The sequence below is a fragment of the Bombus huntii genome, chromosome 17, assembly GCF_024542735.1.
Source record: "Bombus huntii isolate Logan2020A chromosome 17, iyBomHunt1.1, whole genome shotgun sequence".
NCBI lineage: Eukaryota > Metazoa > Arthropoda > Insecta > Hymenoptera > Apidae > Bombus > Bombus huntii.
In genome coordinates, this window is record NC_066254.1 from 2148145 (window position 1) to 2163737 (window position 15593).

The 15593-nt window shown below is 33.7% G+C and overlaps 1 long non-coding RNA gene across 2 annotated transcripts in view; it reads left to right on the forward strand.

Annotated features, from left to right (window-relative positions):
- LOC126875017 (uncharacterized) overlaps window positions 1-15593 on the forward strand; it is an 87615-nt gene that overhangs the window by 64892 nt on the left and 7130 nt on the right. The window contains exons 3-4 of one of the 2 annotated variants that reach the window (XR_007693175.1): window positions 2469-2783; window positions 10961-11050. The exons of the other annotated variant lie outside the window; for it this stretch is intronic. This is a non-coding gene — a long non-coding RNA (uncharacterized LOC126875017). The remainder of the gene's footprint in view (window positions 1-2468; window positions 2784-10960; window positions 11051-15593) is intronic. 2 annotated transcript variants of the gene reach the window in all.

Below are 15593 nucleotides of genomic sequence, written 5' to 3' on the forward strand. Positions count from 1 at the left end.
TTAATTTTATCTTTTTTCTTATCATTTTGCGATGTTGTGCAGCAAGAATGCTGCGAATCTTGCAGAGAATAATTCCGTAAGAAAATATTTACGTCTACATCGAAAGTAACAACAGTTGACATCGCAAATATCATCTGTATCACTTTCCGAAAGAAGACAATCTCCTTCATCAAGATTGAATTTGAGAAGTTGGTAAATACATAGAATTCGTACTGTGCATACGTGTATTTTGTATCTGTTAATGTTCTAAATTAACACACTAACGGCCGGCGTTTTCTCAGTTAAATCTCGTTTCTGGCCACCATCTTTCTTAACCTTTTTGACATTTTCTGATAGCACTCATATGAACAGAGAATAGAGACGACATATGAATGTTTCTAATGTAAGGATCAAATGGTTCTTGCGTTTTTAAAGTTTGGTACTTTTAGCCTACTGCGTCTACTTTTACGTGATAACCGTTTAAACGGTAAATTTTATTATTTATTTAAACACATAATGTGTTCAGAATGTCGGAATATCGCTTTACGATCAATATTGTGAGATCTTTCCGATTAAAATGAGTTAACAAATATGCTTTGAACAATGGAGTGTCTGATGTCATTTTCATTATAAAAGTGTAAGTAACGTGTTGGTAAAAGCTTCATCACAAATCAAGAATAAGAAAATTTAAATTTTGAATTGACCTACACAGTTTATCAAAGGTTGCCCATATTTGTTGATTCTCAGTCCCTCCTTCTTTTTCACTCGCATTGTCCCTTTCTACGTTCGACACGTCTAGGACCTCAGTTTCGACATATAGAATTGTTTTGTATCTCCATTATCGCAACACTTGAATCCCGATTTTCGTACAGTATCAAAATGTTTCATCTATTATCAAAAAACGCAATAACAGTTGAGAAAGAGCTGTGTCTGCAGACAAAGTTTAGCCAGTCCTTCAATTAAAATATATTCACAGTAGAAACATTTTAGCATTTTATGATATCCTAGAATTTACAATAAAACAACTATATATATTTTCTCTATTAAACATCTACTACTGACTACAGAAATAATGGCAGATAGTATTACTCGATCCGAGATCGAATATCGACGAGGCACCAATACAGTAATAAAACTTTCATATCATTACCAATATTTATGAAACTTTCACCACCATGTCCGTCATATTCGTGCAATTATAATGACACGAAACACGATACAATTTGATAAAATCTGTTCCACATACAGCTCAGTTTTTTTCTTCAATAACTGATATCTTCGATGAATAATAATAAAGTACAATACGAGATTTCTATCTGGTTTCCTCTCAGTCAGGCAATTTTAATATAAAACGAGATTCCTTGTCTCCCGACATCAATATGTTTTCCTCGTTTTATCCATTTTACTTTCGCGTATTATTAATATGTACTATTCTTTTAACAGGCAATCTCTTCCTAACATATTATACCTGCGACTCTTTAAGAAGCATGGATGTCCGTGCCGATCATTATTTACCCGAAATCATCAAACAAAATCGTACAAAAAATACGAATAGAAGAGAAATCATACTGTATTCGTATAACCAATAAATTTATTACAAAATAAAAGAGAAAGAGGAGATGTATAAGAAAGACAGCGCGTTATCGAAAAACAACTGATCAGAAAAGAAGGGCAAAAGCAAGAAGAGCGACATCTATGCAACCAGTACCCCTACCACAATTAACAAGAGGCAGATGAAGGAGGGATAAAATAATAATAAGAAGAAAATGAATTATTTGGTAATACACCAATGCTAGACTATACAAGAGTACCGTTAAGATTCGCTGAAAATGACGATTCGATTGAACGACTAGCAATTTAATCCCAGACAAGCTGCGACATTCATATTAAGGAAAGCCTAAGGAAAACATTCCGAGAAATAAAATTGCAAAATGAACATGCTCAACTGTTGAAATAAAATAAAAATTTGAAAACACAAATAAAATATGAACCTCTAAATAATATATATATAATATAATAAACCTCTAAAGAACCGAAATATCCAGAAATCAATTGCGTGAAAAGTTGAAGAGGTTAGATGTCTTAAGGTGGAAGCATTTATGTAAGGTCAAAATACATGCTCAAGTTCGGTGATGAAAAAGTTGCAAAGCGATAGGCTGAGAGACAGAAACTAAAAAATTTACTGCATCAGTAAAAATTGTACAACTAAAAAGTTCCTTCAAGATAAATCACGACATCTTCCCCCAAAAAGAGGACGCTTCATCCTAGAGAGCGAAGATGTTGTTTCCTGCTGACCCCGGAAACTCTTTTATTCGTAAGATGAAGCAAAACGATCGCTATAAAGTCAGCCTGTGAAACAATCGTTTTCTGACTTCCGTAGTTCCTGAAGAATCGATTCCTTCAATGATTCTAGAAGCATTCAAAGAAAAACGTTTCGATACAGCGAAGGAATGTCCGAGGCCGGAAGACATCAACATACAAAGACGCAGGTCTCAAAAGTCAAAAGAAAAGGCGAAGAGCAGTTGGGATTTCTTTTAAGACAGAAATCTACATCTATATAATACACGTCTTTGACTGAATTATTTTGGATGGTTTCCCTTTATAGAATAGTCTATTGGTATAGAGATACATAGATATTAGATATGTCCAATATTTGTAAATGTATTATTTATGTTTTTTGTTTCGTATTTTAAATTATTATTTTAACATTTTTTATTATTTTTAACTCTAGTTGATATATATCATCGTTCAAAAATATAGTAAACGATTAAGTTCTCTTTCTTAGGCAACGTACGAATAAATAGGTTTCCGTAGTGTGTTCTTGTTTATGTCAGCATACAACCTAATCGGGTAAATCCTTAATTTTAAGGTTAAATACAAAGGTTCTTGTATATGCTAAATTACGACAAAGCAGGGTAGGTCTTTAATGTTATAGATCCTTTTGCGTGTTAATTTCAGTTGAACTCCAATTTCCTCTCTGTTCGTAACCATGGACGACATATGTAACGGCACGATACCATTCCCACGATGACACCAATAGCTTATTCGCAACACAATACTGTTTGTATATTGTTTCGGAAGATGTTATCCCCCGACGCAATATTCGTACTACACCATTGGTAAGATGTGCGGTGGGTGTATTTCTTTAATATTACAACTTTTGTTATAATAAGCAAATGCACCAGACATCTCGTTCATAACGTAGTATGAGAGTGAACGATTTTGTGTTGTAATCGCGAAATGACTCAGCCGTGTTATCGTATCAAAAATATCGTATCGTAATATATCTTGTTCATGGTTAAAAGTAAATTAACACGAAACTTACCAGGCCCGGTCACATGACAGTTTTCAAAATTTAATTTAAAATTGTACATTCATTGTTATTTATTTCGTTCATATAACTTTTGCAAACAATCTTATATTAACACAAATTGAGAAATCAATTGATCAGATAATATAAGAATTTGCATAAAGTGAGACGAGCAAAAAAATAAGAATGAATGTAAAAATTTAGATCAAACATTGAAGCCGGTCATTTGATCTGATCTTTTTGAAAAGATTGAAATCGGACATAAGTAAACTTATGAATCAATATTTTTCAAAATTGTCGTAATTTAATTCGTTTTCAAATCCGTATTTAACTCCTGACATATTTTACCAGGGACGAAAGAGAGATCATTTTACTTTTTATAAGAACACGTTTGTAGTATACAGAATGTAACAGTTACGATAATATTAAAAATATAAAAATTAATAAAATTCAATAATGCAAACCGAAATAAATGCATAATTATTCTGACAACAATTAAGAACGTTTAATCATTTAACACTAAACCTACCGACACTTCGTGTATATCTATGCTACCGTGTGCGGTCAAAATGACCGGTGATGAAAGAAGGAATAGTTTTTACGATTTATCTTAGATAATGGTTAATTTGTAACTAAATGTATATAAAATGATGAACTTTCATAAAATCGTTTTAAATTTACGTTTGTTTAATTTCAATTATGGTCTTAAATAAAATTACACTTTTATTTATATAGAGATATATCTTATTCAACTTAGATGCATTTTTACAAATTATTTTATTATCAAATATACATTTGCCGCCTATATATTTTCTATGACTTAAACAAATTTTCGTAACTTTCTAATTGTTACAGTTTTTTACTTGACAAATTTTTTGTAGTAATGAATATGAACTTGTTGATAGTTTTATTGCATGGTTTTTTCTCACGATTCATTATATAAAAGTAATGTATACTCCAGGTTTATAACAATTTTGTGAATTCTCTGTAAATTGGCTCATACTGTAGATACCATTGCAAATTTATTGGTTCGTAAACGTTGGCTTCACTCACTCTTCTTATCAAATCGTATAAACCTTATAATTTCAGAAAAGTCATTCCTGCACATTGTTTTTGAGAAAAATGTACGCCTCCAAATTTTTTTCCACAAATACGAGACATCTAAATTTTTTACCTGATATGCACCGCAGACATATAGCACAGATATAAATGCATCCAGTTCTGTTGCATCTAGCTCCCTCTTACTTCCCAGTGCTCTAAATGCTTGTTCTTCCGTACATTTTGTTATTTGATCCCTTATCAATCAATGATAAGATAAAATGCCGTCTTCACTTGTCCTTTCATTATATGTCATTTAGCATATCCCTAAAGATATTATGAACTTATATCCTACCAGGTTTGGGAGTAGCATCTATTTCTTACCAAACTGTTCCACTGGGCCCTGTGTCACTCTGTACTCTCAACGATAATTTCTTTCATTCTTGCTCTTACGTAAACGCTTATTTATAATATTCCACTCTGATTCGGTTGAAAATAGCTTTTCATGTGTTTCCATGTCGTTTTCAGTTAGTTGCTGAAGTTTCTTGTTCATCGTACACGGGACAGTCTTCTTCTATGTCCGTTATTTTTTTTTTTTTTTTAATCTTGACATTTCTAGGGTAGATATTTGTCACAGAATAATAACTATGTACGGAATAAAAAATTATTGTCACATTTGATATGCTTTACTTTTCCTTTTATAACAACTTTTCACAAGACGCGCTGAGATGCCTTCTGTGTGAGTTTTGCAGATAACAAGTTTAGATGTCGACTAATTGACTTACAAACCGAGATGTGCTCTTCTCGAAAAAACAATAACAAGTAAAAATATGATTTGTGACTGCGATATTTATACGAAAATAGTGATGAGTATTAACCGTTCTCCACCAACGTTACTCGAGGGTGGAGTTGGGAAAGCTTTTCCCGTGTCTTATAGCAATGAGCAATAACCCTCAGAAACTTTTCGACTTTTAAAATGTTTGTAACAATGTACTGTAAATAATGATAAATTTTGTGGCAGTTCCTTAGGATTAACATGGGTCTGAGTTGATATGCCTTGAAAGCTAGTGGCTATATTGATCGAGGGATGGATAGTTGTATGACAAGATTACGGCTGTAACAGCAGTTATTATTTGTTATTAATGATTTTGCTTGTTATCTGACATTTAGATAGCCATTTCTTTGTACTGATTGCATTCATTTTATGAACAACTACCATATTCTGTCAGGCGATCAAAATGACAGCTCATGATAGGCAAGGCAGAGTACAAATTTTTCTCAGAAAATGAAAGAGCAAACTAAAATTAAATACCCAAAAATATATTGTATGCATGTTTTAGGATAAGTCAGAAATTATAACGAGATATGATAAAGTTTGATACGGTTAAATTTATGTAGAATTTCCAAGAGCGGTTAATTTGACCGAGCTGGTAGGTTTAATGTCAATAATAAGTTAATAATTCTATTTTTTCTATTGTTCTTTATAAAAACATGTAGAGTACAATGCGAATGACCATGATTCCTCGCTGATGTACCTCGACTTTGTTAATTTTCCACTTGCATTCTTGATTCAATATGTTGAAAAGTACATTTGAACGAATCGGTGAATGTATGTCTCTAAGAAGGAGAAAGTCCAACTCCTACGTTCCGTTAACATCAGTTAGGGATATGCGCTGAGGTGATGGGGATGTTCGAGTTTCCAATTAATAATTCACAGGCATTAAAATAACAAAGTACGCAAAGTTTAAGAAAAGGAAAAAGTACGCTAATTCCAAACAATTCCGCGCCGTTAGGTTGTCCTTGTCCATAAATAGTGGTGGTTTTTTAAAACTGTTTCTAATAACTGGAAAGTTTTAAAAACGTATTGTTGTACTGCAAAACATCTGCTTTGTGCGCAGCAAAGTGATATTCTGAATACAATATGCGTTTCAATAAATAATAATATTTGCCGTCTGAGTGGTTGTCACATGAAAATAAATCATACAGTAGGCTAAAAATACCGAAATTTAAATATGTGAAAACTTTGAACCGATGGATTTCTAAGTGAAAAACTTTTATATGTTGTCCGTATTTTCTATTCGTATAAATGCCGAAAGAATGCCGGACTTTAATATGCTAATTTGCTAATGTAGGACATTGACAAATACAAAACATACGTATGCAGAGTACGAACACCTTGTATCTACCAACTTTTGAAATTTTTTACGAATGACATCCTCTTCTTTCGGAAAATGGTACGGTTGGTGCCATTCGTATGAACCGCTATTGCATATGCGCGAATATCCACTGACCTAATCTCTTTCTGCAAATCCATGCCATAAAAGCTTGAAATAAGCTACAAAAAACAACGCGCACGTTCGCGAGGACGTATCTACCAAAGTAAAATGCAAGTTAATAAACACATAATTTAAAGTACTTAACAAAATAAAAACGAATGACAATTGACATTAGGTACATATATTTTAGCTGGAAAATTTTTAACTAAGAGAGACAACTCAGGCCATGAAATAATTATTTGTGCTACGTCTATTTTTCGTTGTCTGCGGTAGATGAGAGATTAAATCTGCGTAAAATTTGTTTTTATAAGTCTCGTGAAAAATTCGACGTTTACTGAAGATTTCTTCCCGTGAAGAAGCCAAACATTTTTTCAAACAGTATGGAGGAATCATATTAACAAAATGCAAAAAGTTTCATTCTGATTGATTCATGTATCGATGTTCGATGTAGAACATTCAGCCGACGTAGAATGATATATAGAATACAATAATAGACAGGGTGGTTGATAACTGGTGGTACAAGCGGAAAGGAGGTGATTCCATGCGAAAAAGTAGTCGAAAATATAGAATAAAAATATTTCGTTTGAGGCTTTGTTTTCGAGAAAATCGATTTTGAATTTTCGCTCGGTACGCGTGCGGTACGTAATAATGGATATCACTGCAGATAGTTGTCTTAATGGAAAAATTAAAAAAAAAGTGTTTATTCTATACTTTCGACTTCTTTTTTCGTATAGAATCACCCCCTTTCCGCTTGTACCGCCAGTTACCAACCACGCTGTATATAAAATACAAAAATCTTTACAACATCCACTTCTTTACAAAATGCAAAAGACTTCATTTTGATTAAACTATACTTGGCAGAATAATCGATGGCTTTATATAAAAAGAATAAATATTGAATTCGTAACCTTCCCCTTTCCGAACTTGATTAAAGATACAATCTAGCAACTGTAACATATTTACTAACTGTCTGTGAGCTGTTTACTATCGAAGAAGAAGAAAAACGGATCTCCAACGGCTCTGTGAACGGCATGTTCGTTCGTTGTCGAAGAAAAGCAAGAGACAAACGACATCATAATGTAGGGAGGAACTAACAATGGGAGTGGATTGGTTATAATCTCACAATCAGCACCATTTCTGGAATGGTATACGATGGTGGGGTAGCGTTTGTATACTGGCAGACAATGCTATATAACACATTTTATTAATAAGATTTCAAAAGCACCTTAGGGTAACCAATAGACGTGAGCTTCTACCTCCTTCTTCCATCAATCCTGTCTCATCCAATGAATTCGCAAACATTCCAATCCGCATGGTACCCCCCTCCTTATCACGGAACTTCAAATTCACGGAAAATCAAATTTTACCCAGATTTACTCGTCTGTCGTCTACCGCACATAACCGAACCAAATGTCTGACGAAGAGAAAAATCCTCCTAAACACAATGGAACTTTATTTATTGCATTTAATTGGTTACTTTTCTTTTTGTTCTTGCGATGTTATATGCCTCGAATCCTGCGATCCTTGTGGAGAATGTTTAGATGAGTAAATATTTGCACCTACATCAAATGTAACAACAGTCGACATCGAGAATATCATCTGCTTCACTTTCCGAAAGAAGACAATCCCCGTCATAAGGATTGAATTTGAAAAGTTGGTAAGTACATAGTATTCATACTGTGCATACGTGCGTTTTGTATCTGTTAATGATTTATATTAACACATTAGCAGCTGGTATTTTTTCGGCTAAGTCTCGTTTCTGGCCACCATCCTTCATAACCTTTCCGACACTTTCTGGTAGTACTCACATGAACAGAGAATAGAGGCGACATATGAATGTTTCTAATATAAGTATCCAATGGTTCAAAAGTCTTGCGTCTATAAAGTTTAGAAATTTTAGCCTACTGCATAGCTTACTTTTACGTGATAACCATTTAGACCGTAAATTTTATTATTTATTTAAACGCATAATCTGTTCAGAATGTCGGAATATCGCTTTACGATCAATATTGTGAGATCTTTCCGATTAAAATGAGTTAGCAAATATGCTTCGAACAATGTAGTGTCTGATGATATTTTCATTATAAAAATGTAAGTAACATGTTGGTAAAAGCTTCATCACAAATCAAGAATAAGAAAATTTAAATTTTGAATTGAACTACTCAGTTTATCACAGGTTGTTCATATTTGTTGATTCTCAGTCCCTCCTTGTCTTCACTCGCATTGTCCCTTTCTACGTTCGACACGTCTAGGACCTCAGTTTGGACATTTAGAATAGCTTATGTATCTCCATTATCGCAACACTTGAATCCCGATTTTCGTACAATTACAAAATGTTTCCTGTATTATCAAAAAACGCAATAACAGTAGAGAAAGAGCTGTGTCTCCAGACAAAGTTTAGCCAGTCCTTCAACTAAAATATATTCACAGTAGCAACATTTTAGTATTTTGATGATATCGTAGGACTTACAATAAAACAGCTATATACCTTTTCTCTATTAAACATCTACTACTGACTACAGAAGTAATGGCAGATAATATTACTCGATCCGAGACCGAATGTCGACGAAGCAACAATACAACAATAAAACTTTCATATTAGTACCAATATTTATGAATCTTTCATCAACATGTCCGTTATATTTATGTAATTAAAATGAAGCGAAACACGATATAATTTGTTAAAATCGTCTAAGTATCGTAGGTTTCTTCGTAAGCGAAAGACGAAACAATAAGGAACGAACAACTGCTGAAAAAGCGAGTCCCGCAAGTTATCACGCAATGATTTTACGTCCCTGCGCGCCCCGAACCTTCGGAGCAAGCAGGCAAATCCGTTTCTGCTCCACATACAGCTCAGTTCTTTTCTTCAATAACTGATACCTTCGATGTATAATAATAAAGTACTATACGAGATTTCTATCTGGTTTCCTCTCAGTCAGGCAATTTTAATATAAAACGAGATACCTTGTCTCCCGACATCAATATGCTTTCCTCGTTTTATCCATGTTACTTTCGCTTATTATTAATATGTACTATTCTTTTAACAGGCAATCTCTTCCTAAAATATTATACCTGCGACTCTAAGAAGCATGGATGCCCGTGGCGATCATTGTTTACCCGAAATCATCAAACAAAATCATACAAAAAATACGAATCGAAGAGAAATCATGCTGTATCCGAACAACCAACAAATTTATAACAAAATAAAAGAGAAAGAGAAATTGTACAATAAAGACAGCAAGTTATCGAAAATCGGCTGATAAGAAAAGAAGGGCAACAGGAAGAAGGACGACATCAATGCAACTACTATCACTACCAGCAATAACAAGAAGCAGATGAAGGTGGTTAAAATAATTAGAAGAAGAAAATGAATTATTTCGTAATATACCAGTGCTAGGCTATGTAAGGCTACCGTTAAGATTCGCTGAAAATGACGATTCGATTGAACGACTAGCAATTCAATCCCAGACAAGCTGCGACGTTCATAGTAAGGAAAGCCTATGGAAAACATTCCGAGAAATAGAATTGAAAAATGAACATGCTCTGCTGTTGAAAGAAAATAAAAATTTGAAAGAACGAATAAATTATGTCAAATAAAACCTCTAGAAACGAAATATCCAGAAAACAATTGCGTGAAAAGATGAAGAGGTTAGATGTCTTGAGGTGGAAACATATATGTAAGGTCAAAATACATGCTCAACGATGGGCTAAGAGATAGAAACTAAAAAATTTATTGCATCAGTAAAAATTGTACAACTAAAAAGTTCCTTCAAGATAAATCACGACATCTTTCCCCAAAAAGAGGACGCTTCATCCTAGAAAGCAAAGACGCTGTTTCCTGCTGACCCCGGAAACTCTTTTATTCGTAAGATGAAGCAAAACGATCGCTATAAAGTCAGCCTGTGAAACATTGGTTTTCTGAATTCCATAGTTCCTGAAGAATCGATTCCTTCGATGATTCTAGGAGCATTCAAAGAATAACGTTTCGATACAGCGGAGGAATGTCCGAGGCCGGACGACATCAAGAAAGAAAGACGCAGGTCTCAAAAGTCAAAAGAAAAGGCGAAGAGCAGTTGGGATTTCCTCGAGGACAGAAAACTACATTTATATAATACACGTATTTGACTGAATCATTTTGGATGATTTCTCTTTATAGATTAGTCTGTTGGTATAGAGATATACATACATATTAGATATGTCCAATATTTGTAAATGTATTATTTATGTTTTTTGTTTCGTATTTTAAATTATTATTTTAGCATTTTTTACTATTTTTAACTCTAGTTGACATATATCTTCGTTCAAAAATATAGTAAACGATTAAGTTCTCTTTCTTAGGCAACGTACGATTAAATAGGTTTCCGTAGTGTGAAAGCCAACAGATTCTTGTTTATGTCAGCGTACAACCTAATCGGGTAAATCTCTAACTTTAAGCTTAAATACAAAGGTTCCTGTATATACTAAATTACGACAAAGCAGGGCAGATCTTTAATGTTATAGATCCTTTTGCATGTTAATTTCAGTTGAACTCCAATTTCCTCTCTGTTCGTAACCATGGACGACATATGTAGCGGCACGATACCATTCGCGCAACACAATACTGTTTGTATATTGTTACGGAAGATGTTATCCCCCGACGCAATATTCGTACTACACCATCGATAAGATGTGCCGTGAGTGTGTTTCTTTAATATTACAACTTTTGTTATAATAAGCAAATGCACGAGACATCTCGTCCATGACGTAGTATGAGAGTGAACAATTTTGTGTTGTAATCGCGAAATGACTCAGCCGTATTATCGTATCAACAATATCGTATCGTAATATATCTTGTTCATGGTTAAAAGTAAATTTATACTAACCTTACCAGGCCCGGTCACATGACAGTTTTCAAAATTTAATTTATAATTGTACATTCATTGTTATTTATTTCGTTCATCTAACTTTTGCAAACATTACAACTGATTTTGCAAACATATTAACAGAAATTGAGAAATCAATTGATCAGATAATATAAGAATTTACATAAAGTCAGTTGAACAAAAAAATAACAATGAATGTGAAACTTTAGATTAAACATTGGAGCCGGTCATTTGATCTGATCTTTTTAAAAAGATTCAAATCAGACATAAGTAAACTTATGAATCAATATTTTTCAAAATTGTCGTAATTTAGATCGTTTTCAAATCCGTATTTAACTCCAGACATATTTTATCAGAGACGAAAGAGAGATCATTTTACTCATTATAAGAACACGTTTGTACTATACAGAATGTGACAGTTACGGTAATATTAAAAATATAAGAATTAATAAAATTCAATAATACAAACCGAAATAAATGCATAATTATTATGACAATAATTAAGAGCGTTTAATCATTTAACACTAAACCTACCGACACTTCGTGTATATCTATGCTACGTGTGCGGGCAAAATGACCGGTCATTAAAGAAGTAATAGTTTTTATGATTTATCTTAGATAATGGTTAATTTGTAACTGAATGTATATAAAATGATGAACTTTCATAAAATTTGGACTAAATTTAGGTTTGTTTAATTTCAATTATAGTCTTAAATAAAATTACACTTTTATTTATATAGAGGTATATCTTATTCAACTTAGATGCATTTTTACAAATTATTTAATTATCAAATATACATTTGCCGCATATATATTTCCTATGTCTTAAACAAATTTTCGTAATTTTCTAATTGTTACAGTTTTTTACTTGACAAATTTTTTGTAGTAATGAATATGAACTTGTTGATAGTTTTATTGCATGGTTTTTTCTCGCGATTTTTTATATAAAAGTAATGTATGCACCAGTTTTATAACAATTTCTTGAATTCTCTGTAAATTGGCTCATACTGTAAATACCATTACTAATTTATTGGTTCGTAAACGTTGGCTTCACTCACTCTTCTTGTCAAATCGTATAAATCTCATAATTTCAGGAAAGTCATTCCTGCACATTGCTTTTGAGAAAAATGTACGTCTCCAAATTTTTTTCCACAAATACGAGACATCTAAATTTTTTACCTGATATGCACCGCAGACATATAGCACAGAAATAAATGCATCTAGTTCTGTTGCATCTAGCTCCCTCTTAGTTCCCAGTGCTCTTAATGCTTGTTCTTCCGTACATTTTATTATATGATCCCTTATACGGTGATCAATGATAAGATAAAATGCCGTCTTCACTTGTCCTTTTATTATACGCCATTTAGCATATCCCTAAAGATATTATGAACTTATATCCTGCCAGGTTTGGGACTAGCATCTATTTCTTACCAAACCGTTCCATCGGGCCCAGTGTCACCCTCTGCTCTCAACGATAATTTCTTTCATTCTTGCCCTTGCGTAAACGTTTATTTATAATATTCAACTCTGATTAGGTTGTAAATAGCTTTTCATGTGTTTCCATACCGTTGTCATTCTTGTTCATTCTTGGTTTATTCATTCATCATTGATTCTTGTTCATCGTAAACTAAAGAGTCTTCTTCTATGTCCATTGTTTTTTTTTTAAATCTTGGCATTTCTAGGGTAGATATTCATCACAGAATAATACCATGTACGGAATACAAAATTACTTTTCCTTTTATAACAACGACCGTTTGGTACGACCGTTCGCGGGGAGACGCCGTCGCAAGGAAAACGCATGAGCGAGAGGCGTAAATTCTCGCTACGATTCTAATAATCGACGCCGCGAATTTGTCGTTCCCCTCTTTCGATTAAGATAACAGAGGTAGTTCAAATGAGTTTAACACTGAATTAACAGGGTTAATATAAAACTTGTATATTTAACAATATTTAAAATTATACAATGGACACGTCACAAATTATTTAATGATAAATACAATTAGTTTGTTAGTAATTCGACCCGACTTTATGATAGTTCTCGAAGTATTTGTTAGACTAAGCGACCCGGATTTTATTCGTCTGAACCTCTTCATGCATTCCGTTTGATTAAACGACTTTGACTTTATTCGTCTAGACCTCTCGATGCATAACGTTTGAATCCTCTAATGATACAAATTTCGATTCTTTCTTTGTCTTCTCTGGGAGACGACCCCCACTACGCTAGGGTCACGCCACCGTGCGCGCCTATGATCACATATGACACCTTCTTTGTGCAGATGAAATAACGGACCGAAAGCGAATCGACGTTTCTAGAACTCGCTGCTTGATGACAACTATGCGCTTGTCGCTACATTGTATATATTTCGCCGGTCCTATAAGACGATCTCTCTGCGACATTGTAGTACCACGAGCGATGGTTAAGATGTAACATCAACCCACATCAGAGACCATGCCACACACCGCGGGCAAGATGGCAGCCACATGTCTGCACATCCTCGGCGCGTATCCTTAATAGTCTTAAGGATCCACCATGGGTCTTGGCATTTTCATATTAAGATTCTTCAGACCATACAAGTATCTTTTATTTCCTCAGTTTTCCTCAGACACAGTATCGTCAGTAAAACTCACTTATTCTGTATCCTTAGAATAGTCAACATATCTTTACCGGTTTCTACCCTCAGACCAGTCACGTACCTGATCAGTGTATACTCAATTGTGAATATTAAGTGAAAAATAAAGTTTAATAAAAAAAAAAAAAAATAAAGTTAATAGTTGTGTTACGGCTCAGCTATCTTGTTTTCATCATATAACCCTCAAGTTTACGTGACAAAGGACACAGCCTATGGTAAGCCACGTGGCGTAACAGTATTTATTTGTGGTACATATGTATTTCGTTGTCTGCGGTAGACTACAGACTGAATCTGTATAAAATTTGTTTTTATAGGGCTCGCGAAAAATTCGTCATTTACTGAGTATTTATTCCCACCAAGAAACCAAACAATTTTTCAAACGGTATCGAGGAATCATATTAACAAAATGCAAAAAGTTTCATTCTGATTGATTCATGTATCGAAGTTCGATGTAGAAGATTCATACGTCGTAGAATGATATGAAGAATACAATAATATATATAGAATACAAAAATCTTTACAATCTCCAGTTCTTTACAAAATGCAAAAGATTTCAATTTGATTAAACTATACTTGGCAGAATAATCGATGGTTTCATGTAAAAAGAATAAATATTAAATTGGTAACATTATCCTTTTCGAACTTGATTAAAGACATCATCTAGCAAATATAACATATTTACTAACTGTCTGTGAGTTGTTTACTAACGAAGATGAAGAAAACGGTTCTCCAATGGCTCTGTGAACGGCATGTTCGTTCGTTGTCGAGGAAAAGCAAGAGACAAACGACAACATAATTTAGGGAGGAATTGACAATGGGAGTGGATTGGTTATAATCTCGCAAACAGCACCATTTCTGGGATGGTATACGATGGTGGGGTAGTGTTTGTATACTGGCAGACAATGCTATAAAACACATTTTATTATTCAGATTTCAAAAGCATGGAATTAAAAAAATTGTTGAATATAAAATAGCGACTTTTTGTGTAAAAATATTGCCACCTGCCATTTTTCCCGACTTTACGTGTTTTGTAGGCTAATTGAATTGGCCAATTGCTATCTTAGGGTAACCAATAGACGTGAGCATTTACCTTCTTCTTCCATCAAACCTTTCCCATCCGATAAATTTACAAACATTCCAATCCGCGTGGTACCCCCATCCTTACCTCGGAACTTCTAACGAATCTTGGAGAAACATATTTTACTCAGATTTACTCGTCTGTCGTCTACCGCACATAACCTAACCTAATGTTTGTCGAAGAGAAAGAACCTTATAAACAACGTGGACTTTTTGTTATTACATTTATTACTTTCTTCCTTTTTATCATTTTACAACATTATGTACGCCGATTCCTGCGAAGCTTACGGGGACTGATTCCGTGAGAAAATATTTACGTCTACATCGAATGTAACAACAGTTGACATCGAGAATATCATCTGTATCACTTTCCGAAAGAAGACAATCCCCTTCATCAAGATTGAATTTGAAAAGTTGGTAA